Source organism: Pecten maximus, unplaced genomic scaffold (genome assembly GCF_902652985.1).
Source record: "Pecten maximus unplaced genomic scaffold, xPecMax1.1, whole genome shotgun sequence".
Taxonomy (NCBI): Eukaryota; Metazoa; Mollusca; class Bivalvia; order Pectinida; family Pectinidae; genus Pecten; species Pecten maximus.
In genome coordinates this window covers 10,098-38,018 of record NW_022979608.1, presented here as the reverse complement: position 1 = coordinate 38,018, position 27,921 = coordinate 10,098, and the positions used below count along the sequence as shown (strand labels likewise).

At 37.0% G+C, this 27,921-nt stretch overlaps 1 long non-coding RNA gene across 1 annotated transcript; it reads right to left on the bottom strand.

The window, feature by feature from the left end:
- Positions 1-13,236: 13,236 nt before the first annotated feature.
- On the bottom strand, positions 13,237-26,583 carry LOC117319039. The gene is made up of 4 exons (XR_004530552.1): positions 26,212-26,583; positions 25,924-25,994; positions 18,465-20,850; positions 13,237-14,181 (listed from the first exon to the last, which is right to left on the bottom strand). It is a non-coding gene; the product is annotated as an uncharacterized LOC117319039 (long non-coding RNA).
- Between the last annotated feature and the right edge of the window lie 1,338 nt (positions 26,584-27,921).

Sequence of the window (27,921 nt, the reverse complement as noted above, 5' to 3'; positions counted from 1 at the left end):
TCCTTGCTAAAGTCAAAAGTTTTGTCCAAATGACGTGCAAATCCCAAATACCACACAACTGATGCAACATGAGAACAGGTCCCAACTACTCTGGCCCCAGCACGACATATACAGTACCATCCCTGCACAGTACACTCATCGAAAAACACCCACAGTTGGTACGTTTTACAGTTAATATGTCTGCTCTGTATCTTGGCACTGATGGGGTTAGCATCTACTTTGCAAACACATACATCATATCCTCCTGTGTCACTCATGTGCTCTTGTATGTATGCCCTTGCTAATTTCAATTGGTATACACCGAGTGTCAAGTTCCTCAGTTCTCCTTCGGTCATAACAGGGAATGTAATGTCGCTACTGTCCATTCTCTGCCACTTACTTGGTCTATTGACAAGACCATCTCGGTCTACTCTTTCCTGGAGTTCGTTCTGTTTCCTTGACAGATACAACATCTATGTTCCAATAAGTTGGTCTGTCTCTGCATCGCCAGTGCTAATTGGTTTACATTATTTGTTGCAAATTGCACACACAATTCTTACGATATCGCCAACGTATGGAATCTGTGAGTTAGGCAGCACACGATCCAGATATTTCCAGGTTTTTAACCGTCCATTAACAGCTTCTACCACCCACCTGAAAGATAGTAATTTGGTACATTTCTAATTGGACTGATACAAACAGTGTAACAATGTACAGCTATATCAAAGGAAGTTTTATTTGAACTTTGTCAACTTCTTCTTTATATATTAGTTCATGAAAATAAATTGCTAAAATTAAACTTTAGTATCTGCTATTCTCACTGTGGGTTTATTTGAACCAGCTTAGATATTATACATTGATGAGTTATATATATTTAATTCAGTAAAGCTAGTGAAGTGTCCATCAAAAACAGGATATCTTACCTTATTTTTGAAACAAGTCGGGAAGCGTTGCTTTCTCCAACTGTGTGCTGTTGTTTTTATTTTGAAAAAGATGGCATCTCTGTTTGGATTCCTAGTTGTTTCAGGAGGTCGAGAGAATCCCTAAATCCTCTATCAACCACAAATACGTCGTTTTCCTGAATCCACTCCTTGATCTCTTCAATATTAGAATTCAAAATCTGATTCAGGATGCTGGCGTCATTTTTTTTTGAATCTCCAAAGTAAGGTTCCAACACGCTTACTATGTAACCTGTTGTTGTGACGAACATCATAGGTTTCACCAATGGACGGTGTTTATGCATGCTGTAGCTTCTTCTTTGGAACATGAACTGGCCACTCTTTTGAATATGAATATAGGTGCCATCAATCACAAGAATAGCTGGTTCCATTAGTCCTCCAAACAATGTCTGGGCTAGTGGTCTTGTATGATTCGAGATGACATCCTGTCGACTTGCATGCTGAAAGCCAAGATTTGGTGGAACAAAGTCTTTCATTAGTGCCGTCCTTGCCGATGATATTGCACGTCGAATGGAATCTTTACCAATGTTGAACACTGTTGATAGAAGCTTGTTTGACATGCCACTCTTTAGTTTAGAAAGAAAGATCCCGACACATGATTTAATGCTCCTGTTTTTTTGAAGATCGTACTGAACCAGTAAAGTGAATACATAAATCATTAAAATGCTGAACACTGAGTCCAGTTAAGGTAATGAAATCTTCATCTGAAAGAGCATGTGGTGAGTCGAAATCAATACGTTTGCTTTGTTGGGCATTTGCTACATCTCTAATGTTAGAAATCAAAGCAAGTATTTCAGTACGATTTAGTGAAGATAAGTCACTTTTTAAAGTGATGTTTTCACATGCCTCGTTTCCCAATAAACCATCCTCAATATGATGAGTACAACATCTTGCTCCAAAAGGTACCAGAATACCTTTTCTCAGAAAGAGGTTGTATTTTGCGTCACGAGATATTACCACGAGTTTCTTTGGGTAGGTATTACAAACAATACATTTTTGTGGCTGCTTCCTGTGGATGGTATTGGAAGTGTAATATTCCGTGGTGACAGAAGGGTTTTCTTTGCAGATTTATCACAATGTCCTTCAAATGGAGGGGGATGTTGATCGATGTGTGTACGACGCTGTAGAAGTGAACGATGACATGACATGCGACATTTTCCACAAATAGCATCTTCTTCTTTTGTTTGTATCATGAAAGACTTTAACATATATTTTCTCAGTGTAGGGTTTTTCTTTTCCTTTCGTGGAGCGCCTGTCACCAGGCTTTGTTCTCTTAGAACAAACAACACACCGAAATTCTCCTTTTCCGGGCATTCTAAACAATAGAATATACATGGAGATAACAGTCATATACATGTATAATAAAATGTCATGAAAATAGGCAACCAAACGAAGTCTGGGCATGCGTTTATTATTAAAAAAATAACAATGAAACTTTTGCGCTGAAATACGTTTTGGTTCAGGTACTATGTGTGTGTATGTGTATCAATAAGGGTGTGTGTGCGCTCTCGTGCGTGCTTGAGTGTGTGTGTGTGTGTGTGTGCCATTTAATAAATGTCTGAGGGTGGGTCAGTATTTGTTGTGTACTTGACTTGGCACTGGACGACTGAGTAATCGTCTGCTGACTTACTGCACTGACATTTCACACGAATAAAAGGTCCGGGGCCCTAGATCGCGGTTCTGCATTACAATGTATTTTATTGATGGCCGGCGATCGACGTTGGTAAATATATATATGTACATGTTATATACAAAGCTCAAAGCTGCGTACAGCTGTTCCTTGTTTTTCTGTGTACGTCAACTAAAACGACAGTAAATTCTCCATAGTCTGAATTATCTCTAACTCAAAACCCAAGGCTAAATATTCTATATTTAAAAGTACTTCAAAACTATCCAGGCACCGTCTCTTCTCTCTCATATCAATGGCATATTCGCTTTGTTCTCATGTTACTTGCATCCTAAAAAGAAAAATATCTTGATTCGATAGTTTGGTTTTCACCATAACAAATATGTTTAGAAAAAAAAATAATGAATTGCCTGTATCTTTGAGGGTTTTAAACTGCTAGTCCCATACAAAACCACTTTTGAGGGTTTCTTTGAATTTATCATTGTTTACCTTTGCATTCATACTGACTGTGTAATTATGTTCATACCTATTCCATTTAGTCATATTAAGCTGTTGCATGAATAAATAAATATAGCATAATGATACAATTCTTACAAACGTAGGTTTGAAACTAAGAACAAATCAGGAAAAAAATGTGCTTTCTCCAAAGAACAAATAATTAAGCAATTTAAAGCACTGACAAAAATATTAAATTAATTCAGTTACGACATCATGAAAAACTTACATGCAACTTGCAGTCCATCCATTGCCAACATGATAATTGATATCGGGGTCCTTCATTTTATTGGCATCCTTAAAAGAAAAAATGTGCGTTATCAATTTTGGCTCAAATACAGCTTTTGTTTTTTGTAAAAACACTAATCTTAAAATATGTAAGCGCCCAAAATAATTGTTCCTTAAATAATGATGGAAAAAATAAAAATGATCGGAGCGTGATTTGAATCCCATATTATGCAAAAAGCTGGTCAAGGGCCCGTGGCTCTAACCGTTACACCATACCGCAGTTACGTAATGTTCATGATTTCTTACAAAGTATTCTCTCAAACTAAAAATAAAACGATGCGTCAGTCGATGTTATGTCAGTGATTCTTCCCAAAGTTTAATACTATCCTAGTCTTTTATATGTTGGAATATTTATTCATCTGGTGTTATTTATTTTTATTTATGAACCACGTTGTATCAAATGTACTGGTCGGCATATCTTTGTCCAACGATAAATCATAGGCCGCTAAAATCTATTTTTAGACCAATAACTAAAATCCTTCACGGTAAATACTCAAAGTATGCAGTTCTATTGCTTCGGAAATACATCGTGTATTATTGTATTGATAATTAGATCTACTGACAACTTCTGTTTGAGCAACAGCAGTATCGACAATGCATATCTTTATTTGATTTTACAATGAACATCTGCTCAGCTTACATACGTAAACAAAACACTGCGCTGGAATCGAAGAGAATCACACATACAGTACTGCATACAAGCGTTTGTATAATGTTCATGTGCAGATCACTTTTACAAATTACAACATACAATTTACCTGTCAGATGATGTGTAGATAGGCTTAACTTATATGATATGTAGATCTTGCCGACAGCTCCTTGACTTCCAACGTAGGTTCTTAAAAGCTTCTATATAGCAACGCAAAAGAGGATCGCAGGTTGAGTTTTTGTGAATAGATTTTGTGATTTTAAAATCGCAAGCGGATGAAATTTGTCTATCGTATTTCTTTTCTTATTTGATAAAATAAACGCAATTCAACTCATCAACCATAATTTTTTTTCATGAAGATTTAAAACATTCTACAGTGATCCCGACCACCTACTAGTTTGCTGTCGGTAGATACGGTTACGCTGGGCAACGTCAAAGCTGCAATTTGTTTTGCAAATCGGTAGCAAATTTCGAAGGGTTTTGCTATTTTTTAATACCTCCCCAAGCATGTACCAAAAAAATGTTTGAACCTCACAGACAATATACCTACTTTGTTCTAAATCTTAAATATAAAATTGGTACACCCTTGGGGAGGTAATTAAAACTTCCTTCAAAGTTACAAAACATAGTAAAAATCTGCAGTTTTTTGTAAACGCAACGTTTTCCCGCGAAATTTATGACGTCATCGCGAGCGTCTCAAGTATATTTTTTATTGATTTTCAAATGACTAGTTGTTAAATAACATAAATGACTACCTTATGAAAGTATTTTTCAACAATTTAAAAGATATATTTTTGGGGCCAAATTTGAGCCATAGTGCATCTACTTTTAACCCGCTCGTACATGTGGTGTTAATTTCTGGTGGTCTTATTATAATATATTACAAAGCGAAAGTAGAAATATTCCGGAAATAGCTAAAGGGAAACAACTCACATGAGAAACAAAACAATTGTAATCTCAAGATACATCAGTTAAGTACTGAATGCAAAAGAATAAATGTATGTTTCACTTTTTTGTGATGAAAATTTTCAATTTGTGGAAACCACTAAGACACCAGCTGTATTATGAAAATCAATATGTCTAATTTTTAGTAATAATGGACAGTTTTTTGGACGGGTGGAAAAATAATTCAAACATTCAAAAAATGTACACTTCATCTTTATAAATCCATGGATACTGTAATCCAACAGAATTTCGTTATAGTATTACATGTAAAAGCTGTATATATAATCCGACAGAATTTCGATATAGTGTCACATGAGCCATTTTCAATATTTCACATTGATTTTGATACCTCCAGATTCGATATTAATGTCCGTACTCCCTTTATTTTCACTTCCCTTTCTGGGAATTTTAACACTGTTAGCGTTCTTTCCACTAAGAATGTCACTCATGTCAGACTGCTGTTGGTCACTGGTGCGTGTGTAAGAACGTACAGCATTTGAACGATGGCCAGTTTTCTCAGAAATTAACTGTTCTTCTATTCCGGCACTATAGTGGCGTCTTGCTGCGGTTGCGCGGAGAGAGTGGTTGGTAAAGAAACCCTGAGATCCAGCTTGCTCACAGAGGCGTTTTACTGTTTGTTGGAGTACGTGAACTTCAACTGCTGCATCTTGGTACCATATGTTTCCAAATATTTATTTCCTCGCTCTTAGGTAAAACGCATCAGTTTTACAGTTGTCAGGTCTACAAACAATAGGTAAATGCATTTTAAATTTCTATTGCACTTTACACATGCATTCACAGTAGTTTCACTTTGATTTTAATCTCATATTAACAACAGCAGACTTTGGTAAATTGTATTCTTGATTAAGATAATATTTACAGGTAAATGCGTGTTTGTTTCTAGATTTTATTTAAGTTGAATGAGGTTGAGGAAGGAAGATCGGGACGAATTTACACTCACCTGGCTTGGGTATATTTTGTGTAGAGCTTAACAATGCACCTCTTTGGTTGTTTTAGATTTTCATAAGCCCTAGTAGTTTTGGGGTCCAGTTTTCGATGAGGATACCGCCACGGTTTGTTTTTGACTCATCTTCAATGTATTCGAGGTATCTACGATTCTCGCTGTCCATTCTGATGCAAATTTGTGAATGTCCACCAAATCGTAAATTACGAGGTTCCTGACCTGCTCGCAGAGCGAAATTCCACCCAATCATGATCACCATAGTGTCCAATAGTTTTTGAGGAGTATCAGATCCCAAGATATTTGTTCTCCACATGTCCTCCTCTTGTTCTTGTCTGATTACATCTGCCTGTCGTCGTTGTAGTCCCATACCTTTCTTTGAATACAACACTGCTTTCATTCCTGCAAAATTTTGGTCATTCAGAAAGCTGATAAACCGTCCATTGGTCCTGAAATGATGTTGGATTGACACATAAATAGTATTTCGTCTATACTCTGACCCAGCTTCATTTCTAACCTCACCAATGAAAACATTTAGGGCTTCATTCAGAAGGGAATTGGACATTTTCAAAATTTGATCCGAATACTTTCTGTTCTTTGCCAATTGTTCGCGCTGTTTCTGCCAGTTATGAAATAGGTCTATTGCCCACCGTGTCTTGTTCTCAGTTTTAGTAGACTTGCCATTTTCCACCATTTGCTGTAGATCTTGAGGTTTCAAGATAATTCGGAATCTTGTATGCATTCTCTCCATATCCATTGAGCACTGAAGAAGGCTTTTATCATCTGCAGACGAAATGTCCGAAAACAGACTGCCTTTGAGTTCAAAATTTGGGCGGTTATTTTCCTGCATGTCTAATACATCATTGAGGATAGTATCGGTATCAGAACCTTTACTTAATCGCTCCACGACAGTCGACTGAGTTATGAAAATTGTATCAGAATCAGACAGGTTGTCTCTTCAGTGTTCACCTCAAAAATGGCCATGTGAGAATTACAGTCTGAATTCTGATGTATAAAACGACATTGCATGAAGTGCTCATGCAATTACTATATCTAGCTTGCTTGTTACAATTCTTACCTTTACCTGTCCAAAAATATTTACCTGTCCAAAAATATTCATTCCCTGCAGGTAGGGCGTAAGAATTGTACCTGCTGCCCCCATTGCATGATCGTAAGAGGCGACTAAATTTGGGATCTTATCTTTTCTCTTCTTTCTTAACAACTTTCTTCTTCCTAACGTCTCCCTTGACACTGCCTCACTTTTGGCCTTTAGTTGAGCGTTCGCCCCTGTGAGGAAGGCTTTGGGTTCTGTCCCCTGGCCGAGACATACCAGAGTCTTTAAAAATGGTAGTTGCTGCTTCTACTTAGCGCTCAGCATACAAGGAGTGGGACGACTGGTTCGCCCGTTGTCAGTATAATGTGACCGGGTGGGGTGTGCTGCTGGGTGTCTTCGGCAGTATGCCTCAGTGAGGTAGCACTATAAATCGGCAAAAGTTCCGGCCTATCACAAGGAGACTTAACACGAACATACCGCAGCCTCCCAAAACACACATACGCACTAACCACACGCATGCATGTCGCACGCACGGGAGGCCGTCCTTAAATGACCTTAGATGTTAATAGGACCTTAAACAAAATAAACCAAACCAAACCAAACCAAAAATATTCCTGGTTGATTAAGCACACATTGCTCATAGTATTACCTGTAGCAGTCCAATAGTAGTCAAGTTTAAATGAACAAACCTCCCCATGCCTGCATACATGAACTGTTGTTTATCAGGTAACTAAAGAACATTCCCATTCTTAAATAGAAGTATTGTTAGATTTCAAATTATATCAATGGTACGTACACTAAGTGTACAACAGGGGGATATGTTTTTAGTAGGTTCGGCCTCGTCCAGTCCATTATTTCAAAGAATAGACAGCTTTCGGACATTCTCCTTTACTTAATGATATATTACCTCTGCATTAACATTAGTGATAGCAGTAAATTGTGAATAAAAATGAATTTATAACAAATAAATACAAAATTACACAGTACTTAAAGCAGGCAACTCATGTACTTCAATTACGACAGAACGCTGATGATAATGTATTATTACGAAAAATATTTAAATTTGCTAAACACTAAAAACAAATTATATACATACTGAAATAATGATAGTGCTTGTAAACTCATAGTTGAACATATAGATTTGTATGAGGTGTTTATTTCCCGCGTTTCGGATCGAACACATAGCCTGGTACGATGGTGGAGATTAAGCGCGTTGTTTGGAAGATCGATTTGGGACTAGATTTTGAAATTTTAGCAAAGATTCGGCCGTCGCGGGTCCAGAAGGGGGATATTTTGTTGTCATGGCGAAGCCGATTTAGTTCATTTACGATGTTTTGGCGTCTTTTCGTAAGCGATTCTACGACGAGAGTGCCATGTGAGTTTCATTTCAGTTTTCGTTTCTTTTCGTACACTTTTTCACGGTCAGATTGGACCGAGAAGACGGCATCTCGATATAGAATCGGGCTTTATATGGATTTCCATGAGGGTACTAACTGTACCATGGTAGGGTTACACTTAAGGCGGCACCATTTTTTGGTTGTTGACCGAGCTTCTTCGTGCACAGTTCTTCCACTGGAAGTGACACAATATATTTCAGTGGAAAATGATCAAAACAATCATGGCTTCGCATTTCACAGTGAAACATTATCATATCTATTAGACACAGAAATGTAATCGACAACACTTAACATAACAGATGTCAAGCTGCCAGTGTGTATGATATATAATAACTTCAATGCTGAGTTATTATCCCACCCTCATTATAATTAATGATCACAAACCAGACATTTGTGTAGATATGTGTATAATATTAAAGTCTGCTGGTTAGTTGGGACTGATAAACACTCTGGGTATAATTTTGTCTGCCAAATCAGCTAACCTGCAGGCTTGATGGAGGTGGAGCCTCAGGTTCAAGGTCAAGCGGTGACGGTTTGGAGTCATAGAGTTGTATATATCAGACATCACGTCTTCGCTCTTCATTTTCTTCCAAGATGATGGAATCTACCAATGTACTGTCATAGGGTGGACACCAGGCTATTTCAACAACCGTATCGGAATTCGCATCAGGTCTGGATTATCAATATTGATTTCTTACGAATACAACGCACTGACTCGCTATACTCCTCCTGAACAGATGCAACGACAGCAGCTCCAGTGTTGGATGCACGTTCTCAATGATTTCTCTTATGTTTCCGAAAATCGTCAAGCACCATTTGTTTGTACCCCTACATCAGATCGTTATTACTCAGCCTCTGAGCTTTATAAACGTCATGCCATCATGTGCATCATCTATTTTAATTGTGGACTTCTGAGCCATTGCGTCAATGAATGGATGTGTTATGTTATGTGGAAACACATTTTTGACATACAAGAAAAGGCTTGGATGTTCTCTATCAAAATATGTGATAATATAATTCTCAGACTTTCAAAATATATCTGCTGTTCACGTACAGTATACTGGGTGAATATGGTGAAGCTTTGCATTCAGAATCTGTTTTTATAGTTAAATAATGAATGGAGAAGCCAAAAACTATTAGCCTTCGTCCTTGTGTTGTATTCTAATGTTATTGGTACAATATCTTTGGTCAACACTTTTACAGTTAAACTTCCCTGTTTTCCCATTGGCCTAGTTGACTATCAACATTTTCCTCTAAATGACTTCGACTTTTTTTCTCAATATTCCTCTTTTATTCAACAGAAGGAGTCAGATTGCTTTATTGAGATATCGTGTCTAATTTTAGACGGATAACCCTTGTTGTGTTTCAAGAGGTCCGGTTTCTACGAATTTATTTTCATGGTCCGACTGACTTCTTTAAAACCAGAGTTTACTGTGCTGTATTTAATCATTGTTGTCAATATTCTTTAGTTTTGTAAGATGATAAAAATTGGTTGTAAAATGTATGAAATGGGCGTAGCGGATTCTTACTTCTGTGAAACTACAAAATATTGACATCAATGTCTATCATTAATCTTTGAAACTGTATTTCAAAAAACACGTTTTCTGTACATTGTTTTTCTTATTTAACATGAAATTCTATTTTACAAATTAATAAGCAGACGTTTTTGGCGCCATTTTTACACAGATATGAAAAGAAAAACTCAACCAATGAGAAAGCTGTATTCGGCATAACAACAATGGAAAATCAATTACATATGGCTATAAATAACCTAACAATATCAAACTACATGCCATTATCTCTTAGAGACCTTAAACAGTTATTTGATGAGGTTTACGCTGCTTTTTACTTCATATCTACAGCTATATACTTCCTGAATGCCAGATTGTACGACAGAATCTTAGGACACCTCTGACGTCATCACAACCTATCAACAATTGTGTAGTTAATGACGTATACTTCCTGAATGTTAGATTGTATGCCAAAATCTAAGGACACCTCTGACGTCATCACAACTTATCAACAATTGTTTAGGTACAGGGGTGTACTTCCTGAATGTCAGATTGTATAACAGAACCTTAGGACACCTCTGACGTCATCACAACCTATCAACAATTGTGTAGTTAATGACGTATACTTCCTGAATGTTAGATTGTATACCAAAATCTAAGGACACCCTGACGTCATCACAAACTATCAACAATGGTGTAGGTAAAGCTGTAAACTTCCCGAATGCCAGATTCTATAACAGAATTTAAGGACATCATCTCTGCATAGTACCCATTTACTTGGTAGTCATGACACAGCTCTAATATCGTTGTAGTACACTGTGAATGTACAATATCTCATGTAATAAAATCATCGGGGTTTAAATGTTACACTAGTATTACATCCTATAACATATTATCGTTTCCTGCAAACCAGACATTTTCTAATTATGTTTCTTTTTCCATCCAGTATGAATTTTATAATATCATAAAATTACGTTTTAGTCAAATGTATCTGTTTGAAATAGAAATGGTGTGTGAGTTGCTTTACCAGAAAATCTTACATAGACTAAACATTTACAGTTTACCTATATTATTTGTATTGATTTCGCGTAAACTCTTTCTAAGAAAATTGAAGACAGATTGAAATACATGTAAACAAAAAAGTTGCTAAACAGACATCATGTACGTGTTCATTTAAATCACTCCTAGCCAGCCTCTTGCCCACTTCTTCTTATTTTCAGCACTAACAAATTCGGAACACTTTTATATTGTTATAACTTCAACCACGAATAATGTTGGTTAGTATTTCTGTTGAAGATACAAGTGACAATGTAATATGCAAACGTCTATACTGGTGACTCGGGATTTATAGATGAAGCTGGTCGTTTATTTCCTTTCCGAATTCGTTTCAACAACTTTTCCCAGAATAGCTTCCTTGCTGTACAGAGTCTTGTTTTATCTGTGTTATGCTCATCTGGCCATTGTAAAGGGCCTATGGTGTCCCAGTTTTCTCGGATAAGTTTTGGGAATTCGCTCCGCTTCATATCATCTAATAGGATAATGATATTCATATGTTCTCTTCCTTCACGAAATGAGTATCTACTTTCATAGCGAATGTTTGCCATTTGCATTCAAGGAATGTACAGCTTACTACAAATACAGTTTGATACGAATCATCAATCGTTCTCATAATATTATCACAAATATCTAGTCCCGTGACAAAAGTTTTATCTTCAGCGATATATCTGATATCATGTCGTTCTAGCCATGTAGTAAATGATTTCCGTATCCATCGACAATCTTCTCTGCAGTATGAAATGAAGATATCATATGGCAGCGTCTCGTGTTCTACTTGATGTCGGCACCAAAAGCGTAAATTCACGCTGTATCGCCAAGCCAATCGGAACATGATTCTCAAAACCAGGAAAATCACTGCAAGGCTGATGGAAAAGATCAGCCAAAACTGAGATGTACAGTCAATTCTAAAATCGTGAAATGTTTCAAGCATCTCGACAATTTTTATGTGGCTGTTTATACATACGAGATCATCTTTGTCATATATAACCTGTGTCGTGCCTATCCAAGATAGGAAGTCCAAGTTTTTACAGTCACACACGACTGGATTTCCTGCAAGTTTTATTCTGAACTTCTCTGACACCCATCTATAATTTTCAAGAAGAGTAATTTCTGGATAGGTTAAAGAAGCAATAAGTGTTACCCGGCCAAGCGACTTAGTGACTTTCCGGAAACTTTCCGGTCCGGTGTTTAGTCGTGCCTCAGAAACGTTAAAGAAACGTTCAAGATGTCAGACAGAGATGTCTCACGAGGAGCTAACTTTCCTCGTCTAACCAAGTGACCTATCAACGTCTGGGACGTTCCATACATGTCACTTCTCCCATCTAGCGTCCGGGACGCTCCAAACACCTTACTATGCCACAACAGTGTAGGCTTTTCCCGTATTTCTATGTGTGCATGCTAGCGTATTTTAGAATGTAAACATACTTACCTACGTACTCATCACGAACCGTGTTATGCTAAATATGTCTTGTCATTTTATAAGTCTGATAGAATTGTGGTTGGAAATTACTATTGAGTACGCAATTGGTTTATATAGAGTCAAATCTAAAGCAAAGATGTAACTATCGATCAATGTTATTGTCGGTATTTAGTCGAGTTGTCCGTCAGTCAATTCGTCCTGTGTTTACATAGTGTAAATATGCTGATTTGCCCTTTTGTATTTTTGTAGTTGTTTACGGCTATCTACGGCAGTAAAGAATATACAGGTATATGGAGTTGTATTCGTCTTTTCCCCCTAACCCTGTCGTGGAAGCGTTACAATAAGGTTATTTCTAATATCGAGCAATTCTAATACATTCAGGCGAACCAGACTTTCAATCGGAAGGCTTTCAATTGAATTGTCAGCGAGAAGTAACATTTTCATCGAATCCGACTGGTCTTTAAAGGTGCTCGAGTTCAGATACCTTATTTTGTTTGACGAAAGGTCGATAGTATTAAGACGTGTCAACCCTTCAAAAAGTGTGTTATGAACTAATCCACTGTAGCCTAGTAGACAGTCTCTGGCCGTTAGTTTTGTCAGATTTAACATGGCAGTAAACATTTCAGGATGAGGAAATGAACAATCAATTCCAGACATATCGAACTCTGTGAGGTGACTTAAACCGTTAAAGCGACGTCCACCATGTAAAGGGAGTGATAGCTGATGTCCAAAATCTTCAGATTTTTGTCAATAAAGCCGAGACGTCCGAAGTCAGTTGTAAATTTAAAATGTCTAAGGTTAAGATAAATGAGACTGTCTGGAAGATAAATCTTTCGATATTCAAAGGTTCTTCGTTCTCGCATGAATGTTGACGTTTTATATGAAAAATCAAAATATTGTATCGAGGGAAATAATATCAGAATGAAAAAGACTTGTGGTGATTGAAAAGAGTTTCTCGACAAATCTAAATACTCTATACAGCCCCGACTGGTCCATGACAACACGGCTTCTATACTAATACTTCCAATTGCATTGTTAGAAAGGTTACGTTTTCTAATGCAAATAGCGCTAAAGAAACGGATGTCTGAATTTTCTAAGTGAACTGTATTATCATTACGAACATAGTTATGAAGAATTTCAATTGATTCCATCGTTCTTCCTCGTAATCCATGGAGAAGGGGCAGAACATCACGAACGTCTCGGTATCGGCGTGATGTCAAACACAACTTAGATACGTTTCGTAATGGATGCAATTCATTGCTTTCTAACTTTTCTGTTTTAAAGAAAGGACTTGATTTATGAATATCCATACTCTCCAATCGTTGAAATGATGTGTTTCTTATCGACAGCTCTCCTCTTTGGTGGAACGACAATGCTTTCATTTTGTTTAAATTCAAAAATGCCTCTCCAAAAGTAACCCGTCGAATATATCAATATAAAGTGTTTCAATTCCTGATAGAGACAATAACGTTGGTTCTGGATATACCTTCCTTAAATGGAAGTTGTTGCTATACATGATAAGAGTCTTGAGGTTATTTCGGGGATTGAAGGCGGATGCTTCGAATGAGAAGCCATCAAGGTGATTATGTGATAGGTCGAGGAACGTCAGGTTGACCAGGTGATGAAAGGTGCCAGTCGAAATGACTGACAACTGTTAAAGGACAATACAATATGTTCTAAATGTGGCATATCTATAAAGGACTCTTTAAGCAGGATTTTTACGTTGTTGTGAGTAAGGATTAAGGAAGTTGTATTCTTCTCTACATCCTGAGGAATGACTTGCAGACGACAGCCCGGACAGGTGACTTGAAATGTACGCTGCAACAATCAGGTAGTCCATCTGCAATGGTATACAACATTATAGCAGCTCCGTACTTTGATTCTAGTAGACCATAATACAAAGCTTTGAGGGGCCACATCTCCGACAAAGAGTAATTATCATCGATTGAAAACAAGGAAGACTTAGGTTTACAAAATACATGCATGCTTTAAACTGTTACAACTCTCAAAATTGTGAGTTTCTTTTTCATAATTATGATTTAGAGTGAATAAATCATTAATCTTATCCCGAAGAAATCGTACTTCATCGCTAAATTTGATATAATTTTCGGTCTAACAACAGATCACTTTAAGACGATATTCATTTTGTTCATTAGCTTATGAGATATATTTTGTGGGTAGCATTTGCTATATTTTTGTATAAACTGACGTTGGTGTAGCATTTTATTTCAAAATGTATCATAGCATAAGTATTTAAGTATAGTCCCGTACAAAAATGATTTGAACAATGTAAAGTGTAGAACAACAGACTGAATATCATTACTTCGGTGCCTCTAGTTTATTTTATTCTTTTACTGTTGAATATCTACTTTTATTTCAACATTATAAACATATTACGTGGTGAGGTAATGAGATATGCTTCGTTGGTTACGACAAGCAATCAGAATGACACTAGAAAACAGAATAACACTAGAAAATATAATAACACTAGAAAACAGATACACTAGAAAACAGAATAACACTACAAAACAGAATAACCCTAGCAAACAGAATGACACTAGAAATCAGAATAATACTAGAAAACAGAATAACACTAGAAAACACAATAACACTAGAAAATATAAAACCAATAGAAAACAGAATGACAGTAGAAATTAGAATAATACTAGAAAATAGAATAATACTAGAAAACAGAATAATACTAGAAAACAGAATAACACTAGAAAACAGAATAACACTAGAAAACAGAATAACATTAGAAAATATAATAACACTAGAAAACAGAATAACACTAGAAAACAGAATAATACTAGAAAAACAGAATAACAATAAAAAAAAAACAGAATAACACTAGAAAAAAAGAATAACATTAGAAAACAGAATAATACTAGAACACAGAATAACACAAGAAAACAGAAAAATACTAGAAAACAGAATAACATTAGAAAACAGTATAACACTAGAAAACAAATAACGCTTCAAACAGAATACTAGAAAACAAAATAAAGGTTAGAAAACAGAATAACACTAGAAAACAGAATAATACTAGAAAGCAGAATAACACTAGAAAGCAGAATAACACTAGGAACAAAATAACACTAGAAAACAAAATAACACTACAAAACAGAATAACCCTAGCAAACAGAATGACACTAGAAATCAGAATAATACTAGAAAACAGAATAACACTAGAAAACACAATAACACTAGAAAATATAAAACCAATAGAAAACAGAATGACAGTAGAAATTAGAATAATACTAGAAAATAGAATAATACTAGAAAATAGAATAATACTAGAAAACAGAATAACACTAGAAAACAGAATAACACTAGAAAACAGAATAGCAATAAAAAAAACAGTATAACACTAGAAAACAGAATAATACTAGAAAACACAATAACACTAGAAAATATAATAACACTAGAAAACAGAATAACACTAGAAAACAGAATAACACTAGAAAACAGAATAATACTAGAAAAACAGAATAACAATAAAAAAAAAACAGAATAACACTAGAAAAAAAGAATAACATTAGAAAACAGAATAATACTAGAACACAGAATAACACAAGAAAACAGAAAAATACTAGAAAACAGAATAACATTAGGAAACAGAATAACACTAGAAAACAAATAACGCTTCAAACAGAATACTAGAAAACAAAATAAAGGTTAGAAAACAGAATAACACTAGAAAACAGAATAATACTAGAAAGCAGAATAACACTAGGAACAAAATAACACTAGAAAACAAAATAACACTAGAAAACAGAATAACACTAGAAAACAGAATAATACTAGAAAACAGAAAAATACTAGAAAACATAAAAGGGCCAAAGGCCCTGAGAACCGTCAGGGTCTGAGGTCATATTATGAGAAATTTAAAATTGAATTTTATAGTCGGGCATTTACATTTGTATCAGATGAAATGTCTTCATCTGGCCCTGGTATTTCTATTCTATATATATTCAAGAAAACATGTATAACATATATATATATATATATCAGCTGACAACTTTACAATAGCTGAGTATAATTCTTTCCCCATTTCTTTAATGCTTGTGACAGATTATTGATATACTCCTGAATCAGTAAAGCTGCTTGTAAACTTTGAAAAAAGAATCAACTGAGCGACAAATCGGTCTATTAACAGAACATGTTGTAACTACAACTAAAGATAAAATCCAAGATGTACACAGCCGAAGTTTTTTTATTTTATTTATACTATAAGTTATTAATAAGGCCTATCAAACATCTATTTTATGACCCCTTAAGTAACACATTTTAACTCTGATAGAAAATTGCGGTCGCGTTGTCCGACAAGACATATCTAGTTTTTACACCGCCAGTACATCAGTCACGGATCATAATCATTAGATTCTTTTCAAACAACAAATAATAACCTTATTTAATAAAATCCTCACGAAAAACGTTACAACTTGCCCTCAATTTCTGGTCATATTTCTTGCGTATTCTAGCGACTTACACATGAATATGAAACTGCGAACGGTCGTTGGTTTAGTTACAGTAGACATAACCGCCATTTTGGCTGACTAGTGAAGAGTCACGTGACAGCTGAAGTTATCTCGTGGAATGCTCGGGTGCATTTGACTACGTAAATAAGATTGGTTTTAAGCTATCCAATGTTCCTGCATATGAACTCAGGGTGAACAGATGTGAATAGTTTCTCTATGAATGCATGTAAATTTCCACGACGATCAAACTGATTTTTCTACTTTCGTTTTCAAGGCAGTATCGAGACAGAACTACGTAATCCTACGCCAACAAAATTGCATATACTGACGAGGAAAAAGGTTAATAATTATACTCTAAAATAGTCTTGAACACCAAACATTAACATTTCATTTTAAATGATTGCAGTAAACACGGTTTACATCACTTAAATTGTGTCAATAATTGCTATCAAAATAGGAACTATATTAGGCTGCGGATGTATATCATTTGTATGACAGAAAAGAGGAATAGTTAGCCGGAAGGGATCTGTCAGTAACAACATTTCCCCACCACGCCTATAACGGCAGGTGGCAAAGGCACCCTGACGTTAATAATAACACTAGAAAATAGAATAATACTAGAAAACAGAATTAAACTAGAAAACAGAGTAATACTAGAAAATAGAATCATACTTGAAAATAGAATAACACTAGGAACAGAATAACACTAGAAAAAAATAATACTAGAAAACAGAATAATATAAGAAACAGAATAACATTACAAAACAAAATAACACTTCAAACAGAATACTAGAAAACAAAACAAAGGTTGGAAAACAGAATAATACTAGAAAACAGAATAACACTAGGAAACAGAATAACACTAGAAAACAGAGTAATACTAGAAAACAGAATAACACTAGAAAAAAGAATAACACTAGGAACAGAATAACACTAGAAAAAAAGTAATACTAGAAAACAGAATAATATAAGAAACAGAATAACATTACAAAACAAAATAACACTTCAAACAGAATACTAGAAAACAAAACAAAGGTTGGAAAACAGAATAATACTAGAAAACAGAATAACACTAGGAACAGAATAACACTAGAAAACAGAATAATACTAGAAAACAGAAAAATACTAGAAAACATAATAACACTAGAAAACACAATGACACTAGAAAATATAATAACACTAGAAAACAGAATAACACTAGAAAACAGAAAAATACTAGAAAACAGAATAACATTAGAAAACAGAATAATACTAGAAAAAAGAATAATACTAGAAAACAGAATAACGCTAGAAAACAGAATAATACTAGAAAAAAGAATAACACTAGAAAACAGAATGACATAAGAAAACAGAATAACACTTAGAAACGTAATTTCTCTTCACCTGGTGCTTTAAGAAATCCAATTGAACTGTAATTTCGTATTCAAAATGCTTGAGAGAAAAATATACCACATATATGTTTTCAAAGTAAAAACAAAACAAAAAACATTAAAATATATATTCCATAAATAATGATGATGCGTGGTGGTAAAATATACATAACACTTTCATTTCGTAGAAGTAGTACTGTGATGGCGATATGGACAGTTCACTTGGTGTTATAAGTTCACCTTTACTTAGTAAATAAAAGTACAATAAGTACCTGAATAATTGACAGTCCAGTGTACGCAGATTACTAGAAAAAGTAAGTAGTTCTCCATTGTGTTGTACAATCTGACATTCAGGAAGTAAACAACACTATATACACAAATAGTAGTGTGACGTCACGACTCAAAAGGCGTGTTTTTTTCTCACGAATTAATTATCTTAACCGTCTGTCCAGGATCCTCACAAGTTGATAACATTGATACCAATAGCCCATTGTTTCAGAGCAAGTCTCTGTAATGGTCTATATAATCCACCCTCTAGTTACAGGTAAGTGGGTTTCCCCATCTACACATATATACGTTCCGCTCTACTGACTTCGCTGCCGTGTCTATAACGGGTATGATCGACATTTTTAAATGTTGGGCAACGTCGATGAAAAAATTAACTGACAAATACAACTTGAATGTTACAATTCTTGGTTTATTTAAAAAGATTTTTTTTTTACTAAAGTCATATAAATTTAAACTTCATTTAAATGACACGCGTTCAACGTTTCTTGTCTGGAATATGAAGTCCAAACAAGTGTCCTTTGTATACAGTGATTGTTACTCAGAATTAATTATTCGAGGGGAGTGTGGATAGATAAGGTAGGTCAATTTGGGTGTTTGTAAGTTGTAACCTTAAATATTTTAAAATATTGTTTTAGTTCGCCCATGCTTTATTGTCACGCGAAGATTGGCCTGGTAATCCGAACAAGCAAACACGTTCTATATGGAAACATTGTATTAAGGGCGAAAATTCGAAAACTGTTAAAATCTTTAAAAATAATGTTAGATAAGGCGATTCCTTAAATTAAAGAATATGAATAAAAAGGGGCAAGTCAATTGGATTTCAATGTATGTGCACCCAAAGGTCATATGTGTAAGTTAATTGACTTGATTTAAACGTATTGTATTTGTCAAAACACAAATCGGATTAGACACAAGTATAAAAGTATCTTCCTTCTTATTGTGTAAATAGTCTTGCAAAATTGCATGAGAGTGTATATACACGTTATATTAGTTTATGCCATCTTGAATTGTATTGTATGTATACCCATGTTTTGTCTCAGGGAAAGGACTTCGAATAAGTTGTACAACTTGTGCCCGATCCCGTTGCTTAAAGGCAGTAAAATATGTTTAAATCAAAATCCCGTATAACATAAATGGTGAAGTGAATATACATGACCGAAAATAATAAGGACAATTGATGATGATGTGAACATGTCAAAAATGAACTAACACTAATACGGTGAATTCGTCCATGTCATATTTTACATCATATGTAATATTATCTGGAGCGGATTTCATTGGTTCTGTTTGTCAGAAATCGATTATGACGTCATGTCATATTATGAACAATTAGTGACGTCATGAATTGTGAATGACACAACAGTATAGCTCTCTCCGTTCGATGATGTCCTTCATATTTTCACTTAAAAAACTCGGAGAAACATCAACATTAGTCCAGCATAAAGTTAATCATCATACAGACAGCAGTGTTACCGGTGTATATACAGGATGTATGAAGCTTTTGTTAATTAATGTTGAAAGTTAGAGACAGGCGATGAATCAGCTCGGTTGATTGTCAACCGATTATATACATTGTATAAACACATATGGTATCTGACATGTTGATATTTTCATATCTATTCATTTTATTTTCACAGTACCATTCAAGGGTTATCACAATTGCAGGTATCGCCACCAGTTTCCAAAACGAAAAACTGACCCCCTCACATCCAGCATTCATATTTAAGACTGGGTTTTGATCAGCTGTGAAGCGTGCCTCCTCACATTTCGTCCATCGATATCCTACTAAGAATTGGAAATCACAAAAGCAAGCTTTCCTTTTATCATGAAAACTTTTCCCGTCGCGCCGAAAATCTTTCAACGAATGCGGCACAATCGCAAATCAAATTTCCTTCTGTCAAATTCTTTAGCGTAGCGATGTGGAACCACGAGTTCTTCCTCTGGTCAAAGTAATGCCCGGAGTAGGCTGTCCATTTTCCGTCCGTCTCCGCATCCACTCGGAATGGTGTGTCTTCATCTATTTCCCAGTTGTATGATAAAAGGCACCGAAGGCCCGTGCCCTCACTTCCGAATCTCTGGATGTCTACACCTTCACCTTTGTATGTAGCCTTTGCTTGTCTGTCAACATCCGGGTCATCATCAGTCTTATTATCCCAGACGGAAAATATAACAACCTTTTTCCCGTCATACAACTGTTGAATCCCCATATATATCCGCACCGGAAGTTGCTAGCGCAGAAATATGTACCGGTCTGACAACGACGGACACAAATGGTGTTTCGGGCGGAAGTGGCGGAATCGGGCACTTTGTATCTGAGGTGGACAGACCGAGCGGCACGTGGTTCCACGCCTTTGTTGGCCATGTTACTTCCTGGATATACATTTTATACACAATTCATCAAAACAAACCAAAAACTGTAGTACATAGTAGAACAAGTTCTGTAAATTAGTATAAACAATCAGGTTGTCTAAAATCTGAAACTATCACTATTGTACAATGAATGATTTTCTGATACTTCACTGGTAAAGATGTAATAACATGTATTATTTGGGGTGGTAAGCCTGTATGGGGACTAATTGTTTTTCTTAAGATATCTTACCTGTTGAACTAGGCATATTTATCTATTTGTTTCGGTAGCATTAAAACATCTAGCTTTATCTCGAGTTATCTCCCTTATGCCCTAGCACGCCCTCTAATGTCTTCATGATTGTGCCTTTGACTCAATTTCAAAATGTGCACGCTGTATCTTTTATTTCCATCCATGTCCAATTTCTCATTTTAATTCATAGATGTATGACTCCAAAAACACTGCATAATCAAAATCTTGTTTTTAGTTTCGTTCAATATCGTCACGTTGGTCAATTTTTTCTGTAAATGTCAGTTACCTACAATTTCTGTTATTGTTCCTGATTAATAAACAGTTTCCTGTTTCCGAATGACATCAGCGGCTTATTCTAAGGAATACAGCTGTAAATTAGTTTAGTCCACTTGTGAATGAATTATTATTTGTAACTATTTAGTTAAAAATGAATTTAGAACTCAAGAAATTTCCTGAGAATGATCACCATCAGCGGGCGATGATTGATTAATGGCTCCCGTATACAGTTAATAATCTGACTAGCGGATGGAAATTGTTATATCGGCAAAACTATTTTGTTACATGTTATTGATGTGGATACTTAAAGTGTTTTATGACGAAGCAATAAAAAAATCCTGCGTGCGGCGGTCCTCGAACTAGCTCTCGGACATCCTATCGCAGGCTAAAGGGAAATCTCTCCTACCCTCAGCTCTGGCGCTTCTATATCATTTGTACAGTATTTCTAGAAAAAACAATATCAAGTCTTTTTTATTACATCAAATAATGTTGTTTTTTTTTTATTTGGAATAAAAAAATAAAATAAAAAAATTTGATGTCATTTCCTGTCATAAAAATAGGCGGTTACAAATTGCGTTAATAATTTTTTTTATATCAAGAATTATATTTTGATGTCAAAAAGTAATTGTTGATATAAAAATGAATAGAAACGACGCCTTGTTACCACGCCCTTTTTATTTTTGATATAAAAAATCATTTATGTATACATGTATAAACATAAATACCGAATCAAATTAATCGTAAAACGGCGCCTCAGAGGATAATGTAAAATGGGTCGGGATGGTAGATATGTCAAGGCTGGGTTGTAAGGGGTACTCGAGATTGGTTGTAGGGTGTCAGGGTCGGGATGGTAGATATGTCAAGGCTGGGTTGTAAAGGGGTACTCGATATTGGTTGTAGGGTGTCAGGGTTAGGGGTATAGATATGTCAAGGCTGGGTTGTAAAGGGGTACTCGAGATTGGTTGTAGGGTGTCAGGGTCGGGATGGTAGATATGTCAAGGCTGGGTTGTAAAGGGGTACTCGAGATTGGTTGTAGGGTGTCAGGGTTAGGGGTATAGATATGTCAAGGCTGGGTTGTAAAGGGGTACTCGAGATTGGTTGTAGGGTGTCAGGGTCGGGATGGTAGATATATGTTAAGGTTAGGGTGTTTGTGGGTACTCGAGATTGGTTGTAGGGTGTCAGGGTCGGGATGGTAGATATGTCAAGGCTGGGTTGTAAGGGGGTACTCGATATTGGTTGTAGGGTGTCAGGGTCGGGATGCTAGATATGTAAATGCTGGGTTGTAAGGGGTTACTCGGGATTGGTTGTAGGGTGTCAGGGTTGGGCAGGTATAGATGTCAAGGCTGGGTTGTAAGGGGTACTCGATATTGGTTGTAGGGTGTCAGGGTCGGGATGGTAGATATGTCAAGGCTGGGTTGTAAGGGGTACTCGAGATTGGTTGTAGGGTGTCAGGGTCGGGATGGTAGATATGTCAAGGCTGGGTTGTAAGGGGTACTCGAGATTGGTTGTAGGGTGTCAGGGTCGGGATGGTAGATATGTCAAGGCTGGGTTGTAAAGGGGTACTCGAGATTGGTTGTAGGGTGTCAGGGCCGGGATGGTAGATATGTCAATGCTTGGTTGTAAAGGGGTACTCGAGATTGGTTGTAGGGTGTCAGGGTCGGGATGGTAGATATGTCAAGGCTGGGTTGTAAGGGGTACTCGATATTGGTTGTAGGGTGTCAGGGTTAGGGGTATAGATATGTCAAGGCTGGGTTGTAAGGGGTACTCGAGATTGGTTGTTGGGTGTCAGGGTCGGGATGCTAGATATGTAAATGCTGGGTTGTAAGGGGTTACTCGGGATTGGTTGTAGGGTATCAGGGTTGGGGAGGTATATATATGTTAAGGTTAGTGTGTTAGTGGGTACTAGGGATTGGGTGTAGGGTGTCAGGGTCGGGATGGTAGATATGTAAATGCTGGGTTGTAAGGGGTACTCGAGATTGGTTGTTGGGTATCAGGGTCGGGATGGTAGATATGTCAAGGCTGGGTTGTAAGGGGGTACTCGAGATTGGTTGTAGGGTGTCAGGGTCGGGATGGTAGATATGTCAAGGCTGGGTTGTAAAGGGGTACTCGAAATTGGTTGTAGGGTGTCAGGGTCGGGATGGTAGATATGTCAAGGCTGGGTTGTAAAGGGGTACTCGAAATTGGTTGTAGGGTGTCAGGGTCGGGATGGTAGATATGTAAAGGCTGGGTTGTAAAGGGGTACTCGAGATTGGTTGTAGGGTGTCAGGGTCGGGATGTAGATATGTTAAGGTTGGGTTGTAAGGGGGTACTCGAGATTGGTTGTAGGGTGTCAGGGTCGGGATGGTAGATATGTCAAGGCTGGGTTGTAAAGGGGTACTCGAGATTGGTTGTAGGGTGTCAGGGTCGGGATGGCAGATATGTGAAGGCTCGGTTGTAAAGGGGTACTCGAGATTGGTTGTTGGGTGTCAGGGTCGGGATGGTAGATATGTCAAGGCTGGGTTGTAAAGGGGTACTCGAGATTGGTTGTTAGGTGTCAGGGTCGGGATGGTAGATATGTAAAGGCTGGGTTGTAAGGGGTACTCGAGATTGGTTGAAGGGTGTCAGGGTACGGGAGGTAGATATGTCAAGGCTGGGTTGTAAAGGGGTACTCGAGATTGGTTGTTGGGTGTCAGGGTCGGGATGGTAGATATGTCAAGGCTGGGTTGTAAAGGGGTACTCGAGATTGGCTGTAGGGTGTCAGGGACTGGATGGTAGAGATGTTAAGGTTAGGGTGTTAGTGGGTACTAGAGTTTGGGTGTAGGGTGTCAGGGTTGGGATGGTAGATATATCAAAGTTGGGTTGTAAAGGGGTACTCGAGATTGGTTGTAGGGTGTCAGGGTTAGGGGTATAGATATGTCAAGGCTGGGTTGTAAGGGGGTACTCGAGATTGGTTGTAGGGTGTCAGGGTTGGGGAGGTATATATACGTTAAGGTTGGGGTGTTAGTGGGTACTAGGGATTGGGTGTAGGGTGTCAGGGTCGGGATGGTAGATATGTCAAGGCTGGGTTGTAAAGGGGTACTCGAGATTGGTTGTAGGGTGTCAGGGTCGGGATGGTAGATATGTTAAGGCTGGGTTGTAAGGGGGTACTCGAGATTGGTTGTAGGGTGTCAGGGTCGGGATGGTAGATATGTCAAGGCTGGGTTGTAAGGGGTACTCGAGATTGGTTGTAGGGTGTCAGGGTCGGGATGGTAGATATGTTAAGGCTGGGTTGTAAAGGGGTACTCGAGATTGGTTGTAGGGTGTCAGGGTTAGGGGTATAGATATGTCAAGGCTGGGTTGTAAGGGGGTACTCGAGATTGGTTGTAGGGTGTCAGGGTCGGGATGGTAGATATGTCAAGGCTGGGTTGTAAGGGGTACTCGGGATTGGTTGTAGGGTGTCAGGGTTGGGGAGGTATATATGTTAAGGTTAGTGTGTTAGTGGGTACTAGGGATTGGGTGTAGGGTGTCAGGGTCGGGATGGTAGATATGTCAAGGCTGGGTTGTAAGGGGTACTCGAGATTAGTTGTAGGGTGTCAGAGTCGGGATGGTAGATATGTCAAGGCTGGGTTGTAAGGGGTACTCGAGATTGGTTGTAGGGTGTCAGGGTCGGGATGGTAGATATGTCAAGGCTGGGTTGTAAGGGGGTACTCGGGATTGGTTGTAGGGTGTCAGAGTCGGGATGGTAGATATGTCAAGGCTGGGTTGTAAGGGGGTACTCGAGATTGGTTGTAGGGTGTCAGGGTCGGGATGGTAGATATGTCAAGGCTGGGTTGTAAGGGGGTACTCGAGATTGGTTGTTGGGTGTCAGGGTCGGGATGGTAGATATGTCAAGGCTGGGTTGTAAGGGGTACTCGAGATTGGTTGTAGGGTGTCAGGGTACGGGATGGTAGATATGTCAAGGCTGGGTTGTAAGGGGGTACTCGAGATTGGGTGTAGGGTGTCAGGGTCGGGATGGTAGATATGTCAATGCTGGGTTGTAAAGGGGTACTCGAGATTGGCTGTAGGGTGTCAGGGTTGGGGAGGTATATATATGTTAAGGTTAGTGTGTTAGTGGGTACTAGGGATTGGGTGTAGGGTGTCAGGGGTAGGGTGTTATATATCGGTTAGCCACGTGGTGACGGAGACATAGGTACTGTTTAAACCTGTGAATGATAAACCCGCTGTCAATATAATATATAGTATTGTTGCCGGGTCGGTGCTACATTGAATTAAAACAGCAATACTGTTGTTTCCGTTTAAGCACTTTTTATTTCTATTACGAATAAGACAATACAATAAAACAAATACAACATATTAGAACAAGTACGCATTCGATAAAAGCTAGAAAGTAGTCCGTAATATACACGTGCACTTCATGAAAAATATACTTTATCACATTAAATACAAATTCTCCATAATGGTTACAATTAACATTACGGCTTACAATGCATAAATACAATGTATATACATGTACTACTGTTTATGATAAATTACACAATTTATCAACTTGGTGCATACACATTATTTTTAAATTACGTAACGTACATATTAGCAAAACACAATGTACATACCCTGTCAATCCGACAGGGGTCTTAATGACAATATCAACAATTCTGATCCGACGTCTACATGTTTAATTCATCTGTAGAAAGAAATAGAACATCCCAAATAAGTAAATTCGCATAATACTATAAAAAAAACTGGTTCTCACAAAAACAGAATTACGAACCACACCCAAAATACGTCTAATAAAGAAAGAATAATTTAGCTTTCCCAAACCGAAAAATATATAATTCCGTAAAGGTTATTGATAGCATATAACTTTACATAATTCATAATTCTTATTGCAATGTACTTACTTTAGGATATTGCTGCATTTAACACTGTATGTTGTCATAGATGTCGCATGTATAAAGTACGTCAGCTACCTCTAATGTCGAGTGCGGGAGTGACAAATAAAACTCACACGTACACGTACGAACACGCAGTCACGTGACAAGACATTAACATGACAATACAATACAGGTGAAACATACTCAGGTGGACATATGAACTGGACAAACAGGTTTGACGGCTACATGTATTAAAATAGATCGAGATACCTGTAATAAAATAACTGCAAAGTACAAAATAATTAGTACTTATATTACCACTCTGGTAATATACCGAAAGTATATTTTATTCATCATATATTTTATTTACTCACTGCCACAGTATAGTAGATGGACCGTGAGATAAGAATTCGTGCCAGGTCCCTGTGTGGGTATAAACAAAATCTACTGATGACCAGTGACATCCAAAGTCTGATCTTGGCTATGGCCAAGGTTAAAGTCGTCAAGATACACGTAGAGTATGCAGACCAATGATCGATTTAATAATTTACGTATATACTTGTGTTTGTAACTCGTCAGACGGATCACGTGACCGTTTGACCAAGATGTCGCCAAATTTCGATTGTCACGATACCGTTATTGTAATTTTTATAATAAAAAAAAAAAATTATTGACGTCAAAAATGTTTAAGGAATTTCAACATGCAGGATGATGTATTTTAATAATTTTCTGTAAGGAAAACAAACAACTGAATATCTCAAATACTTCGTCAGTGACAAATGCGTCAGGCAGGCATCCCGATCGACGATCACGACTGTATTGATTTCAATTATTTATATCTAATCTTTTATTATATATTTATATTTGTTGAAAACACTCAAAACCGCAGACGACTTAATCCTGTATAATCGTGGGAAAGGCTATCCTGTATAATCGTGGGAAAGGCTACCTTGAGGTGATGTATGGCCGTGTTTTGATAAGAACGGGCGAGACTGATTTGTTTGAAGGAAAAGGTTTATATCTGAATCATCTCGACATCAAAGACAATATTCTGACGTAATCTCGACACATAATGACAATAGTCTGACGTCATCTCGATATTTATGACAATATTCTGACATCAACTCGTCATTAATGACAATATTCTGACGTCATCTCGATATTTATGACAATATTCTGACATCATCTCGTCATTAATGACAATATTCTGACGTCATCTTGATATTAATGATAATATTCTGACGTCATCTCGACATTAATGACAATATTCTGCCGTCATCTCGACACATAATGACAATCTTCTGACGTCATATCGACACATAATGACAATATTCTGACGTCATCTCGACATTAATGACAATATTCTGTCGTCATCTCGACACATAATGACAATATTCTGACGTCATCTCGATATTTATGACAATATTCTGACATCATCTCGTCATTAATGACAATATTCTGACGTCATCTCGATATTTATGACAATATTCTGATATCATCTCGTCATTAATGACAATATTTTGACGTCATCTTGATATTAATGACAATATTCTGACGTCATCTCGACATTAATGACAATATTCTGACGTCATCTCGACACGTAATGACAATATTCTGACGTCATCTCGATACATAATGACAATATTCTGACGTCATCTCGACAAATACTGACAATATTTTGACATTATCTCGTTATTAATGACAATATTCTGACGTCATCTCGATATTAATGACAAT